The sequence below is a fragment of the Nicotiana attenuata genome, chromosome 7, assembly GCF_001879085.1.
Source record: "Nicotiana attenuata strain UT chromosome 7, NIATTr2, whole genome shotgun sequence".
NCBI lineage: Eukaryota > Viridiplantae > Streptophyta > Magnoliopsida > Solanales > Solanaceae > Nicotiana > Nicotiana attenuata.
In genome coordinates this window covers 15,778,280-15,782,735 of record NC_031995.1, presented here as the reverse complement: position 1 = coordinate 15,782,735, position 4,456 = coordinate 15,778,280, and positions in this window count along the sequence as shown.

Sequence of the window (4,456 nt, the reverse complement as noted above, 5' to 3'; positions counted from 1 at the left end):
TTTTTTTTCATTGCATTCTGAACTGGTTTTCTTTTTAGGTGATTCTTATTCATCCTAAAATTCCAACCATGTTTCCTTTCAAAGTTTTCCCTATTAGTGCTTTGGTGAAAGATGTAGCTAATCTGTTATCATTGCACAAAATTCTAAATTGAATTTAATCCTTTCTCATAATTATCTTCTCAAGAAGTGGTGTGTAACATTTTGCTTGGTCCTTTTATGATGAAACCAGGGTTCTTTGTCCAATACTACTTATAGCACTAAGTGTTATCACAGAATATTAGTATGCATCCACTTCTATAACCAAAGTCCTACTAATTGTGTGTTTGATCCAAGTAGTTGAGCACACAAGAAAGCCTGCAGCCACCATACTCAGCTCAGCAGTAGATAGGGCTCGAATTTTGTTTCTTGGTAGCCCATGAATAAGACAGGAGAAACAATAAAGTGGGCCATCCTGAGGTGCTTTTTCTTCCATAGGAAACCTACATAGTCAGCCTCAAAGCATAACCTACTAGAATCGAAATTACTACCTTTAGGTACCATAGGCAAATTCAGTGTCCCCTTCAGAATCTCAATATCCTCTTTGACAGCAGTCAAGTGAGACTCTTTAGGATTAGCTTGAAAACGAGCACAAAAAGTCCTCACTGAAAACAATGTCAGGTCTGCTGCAGTAAGATACAAGAGTGAAACCATCATACCCCTAATACAACTTTTGATCAACTGATGAACCAGGTGTCATCAATATCTAATTTAGTGGCAATTGCAATAGGTGTATCTATTTCTTTTACGAGTCTTCCATTTTGAACTCTTGATTAGTTCTTTTGTATTACTTCTTGCTGGATGGAATCATGGTTCCATTTGGACCCTTGTTTGATCTACAAAGCCTAGGAAGAAATTTAGTTCGCCCATCATAAACTCATTTCAAACTCAACTGTCCCATTAATTTTGGGCAAAAAGTCCTTACTCAACCTATCTGAGTTGCCCCAAAATATTATATCATCAACTAATATTTTCTACAACCAAAAAAGATTCTTACCTTTTTCCCTTAGGAACAAAGTGCTGTCAAGATTTTAACCTCTTGTGTTACCCATGCTCCGAGGAATTTTTGACAATCTTTTCATACCAAGCTCTTCTTGGGGCCTGCTAGACCATACGAAGAGCTTTATCTAGCTGTATACATGATCAGGACAATTCTTTACTTTCGAATCCGGAGGTTGTCTCACAAACACTTCTTCTTTGGAATAGCCATTTTAGGAGGCCACTTTTGACCTCCCTTTGATGAAGCGTGAATTCCATATGTGCTGCCAGCTCTGAGGACTCTCATTGCTTCCAGTCTAGCCACTGGAGCAAAAGGTCTCATCAATAATTCAATGCCTTCCTCTTGACTATAGCTGGAACCACCAACCTTGCCGTTATTTTGTCAACCTATATTCAATCTTCCATGCTAGTTTGTTCCTGAAGACCCATTTGTCCCAATTGACTGACGCTGTCTTTGTTGGTTTTGGAACTAAGTGCCAGACTTGGCTTTCTTTCAAACTATGAGCTCATCTGCATAGATTGACCCAATCTTGCATCTTGTAGAGCTTCCATCACATTTTTAGGTTCAATGAGGGAACAGAAAAGCATTAAATGCACACAAGGTTTCCTTCATTTGTGATCTTGGTCTTGACCCAGATGTTGGGATCATTGATGATGTTTCATGGGGTGAGAACTCAGGTACTTGTAAGAATTTCCCCCACCATCTGGTTCCTGCCAGTTTCTCCTTCAATAGTTATGCTGCAGAGGACAGTTTCAGGTACAGGTTCCTTCAGATTGTTCCCCCTGTCAGGTTGCCCTGGGTGAGAGACCTGTTCCCATCACCTGCTCCTTCCTTGATGCCACTTTGACTTGGTGTTGGGCTGTCAGTCAAATTGTCTCAACAAGTCCATGGCTTCATCTTCATGTTCCTGTCCCCAGAAAGAGTGTTAGATTCATCAAACACAACATGTACTACTCTCTTTCAACACATAGAGTTCTTTTATTAAAACACTTTGTATGCTTTGCTATGTGAAAGAATAATCCCAAGGAATGCTCCCTCATCAACTTCTTGGCACGAAAACTTTACCTAGGAGTAGCCTTTGCCATTATTGTGCACATAGCAACTTAACAACCAAAAGCCTAAGATTGGGATTGGTTTGGTTTTCTCCCTTTAAGTAACTCATAGGGAGTTTTCTCTACAGAGGTCTAGTCAATTGCATCTATTTATTATATAACAAGCAGTGTTATATAGCCTCTGCCCAGAAGCTATAAAGTAGTTTTACTTGAAAGTAGCATGGTCTTGCCATAACTCCTCAAGGGTTTGTTCTTCCTTTTCAACCTACCCATTTTGCTGAGGAGTCCTAGGGGCAGAAAAAATTATGATATCTATTCCATTTTTCATCACAAAATTTAGCAAACTGCTGCATGTCAAATTCAGTTCCATGATCAGACCTAGATGGATGCAAGTCTGATTTCCTAATTATTTTCTGGGTTTTCTAATAAGGAGCAGTGAACATTTCAATTGCTTCATCTTCGAAGTTAGAAAACAATACCCAGGTGAATCTAGAATAATTCATCACAAGCCCATTACCATATCTTTTACCACCTCTGCTCATGGTTTCCATTGGACCACGAAAGATCCATATGAACCAGTTCCAACGTTCTTTGACGTACTTAACCATTTTCTTAGTTTTGAAGGATGAACCTTACCTGCTTCCCCTTAGCACATCCCTCAACAAAACTTTGTCTTCTTGAACTTGATATTAGGTAACCCTATCACCAAGTCCTCTTGAGACCTAATTTGTTCAAATCTGATTTAGACTGGCATGTGGCCAAGGCTTTTGTGCCAAAGGAGGGGATCATTAATTACAACACTCAAAGCAGTTAGTTCATTTTCAGAGGAGAGTTGACAGATGCTACAAATGTAAATATTGTTAACTCTCTCTTCCCTTGCAAAATCAATCTTGTCATAGTAAGGCTAATCACAAAACATTTTGTGGAAGTGAAGACCACAAGTTACCTCTGTACACACAGTCTGTGACACACTTATCGGCTATATTTTAAGCCATCTATCAAATTAGACATTCTTCATGGAAGTGAGAGTCTTGTCTTTCCTACCTTTCCAACACATGATCTCACCTTTCTTTCCATTTCCAAAAGGAGACAAGTTACCTCCTTTTAGGTTCTCAAGTGGAAAGGAACTGGTTCTTGTTAACATATATATGTTTGAGCAGCCCATATCCATGTATCATATTTGGCTCTTCCTCCTTCACTTGGTCCTGCAAAAAGAATCAATGGGTTTGTTGTAGGAACCCAAACTAAGTGTTTGGGTCCCTTTCTATGGGCAAAAAGGATGCAATTAAATTTTTCTTTGCCCAACAGGCAGGTTGGTGCTTTCTTGAAAAAGGCTGTTGTGTTCTTTTGAACTGGCCTTTTCTCTTGCATTAACATTCATTTTTGTAATGGCCAGTATTACCACAGTTGGAGCAGATCTTTATTTCAGGAAATGTGAGATACTTGTGTTTGTGGATCCCATTTTGGAGCCTTGTGTCCCAAATCCAAGTCCTCTTTGTTTGCTACTATGATGTTCTTTGCAGCCAGGAGAGTGCATCGGAAGCCTTTGTTCCATTTGCATGTTCTGTCTAGTTCATGCTTTTACCTTTCCTAAATCTTCTTTTTAAGGACTTTAATCAATGCATCCTTTCTTGTACAGTTCATCTTTCATTTTTTCCTAGATTTTCCTCTAGGGGAGAAATGATTGATCAGCCTTTTCTTTCCTGTTCCCTAATTTCAGTTAATATTTTCAGATCTAAGTTCTAGAATCTTATTTTCAAGTTGTGAACCTGGTTCTTCAACTCAGTATTTGTGTTGTCGCTCTCATTAGCCCTAGACTCTAACCTTTTACATTTTTTCTTCTAGGATAACACATTCCTTAGACAGAACATCCTTCTCAACTGTTTATTAATTCAGACTCATCTATGAATTCCATCAGCAGATCAGCCAGTTTTTCTTTAGACAAGCAACTTAATCTTTTCTTTAAGGTGTAGAATACTTACCTCTTGTTCATCTTCTGATTTCTCCGATGGCCATTAGAGCTTGATCCTCCTCAGCTTCATCTTCAGAGTCCTCATCTGATGTTTCTCCCCAAGCAGCAACCATAGCCTTAGTTGAACCTTTGTTTCTTTTTGGTTTGAACCTGTTCCTTCTTCCTGTTTCTTCTTTCAGCTCTTTCTTTCTTCCATTAAATCTCCATTGAGGGCAGTTTCTGATGTGATGATCAGTTTTCCCACACTTGTAACACCCCTCATTGGTTTGTTTTCTCAGAGGACCCTCGGTTAGCTGAATGTTGTTCCTTTTCGAAGCACCCTTTCCTCTCATAATATATTTCTTGAAATTTCTGGTTATCATAGCCATTTCATCATCTTCAGATCTGATCCTTCCT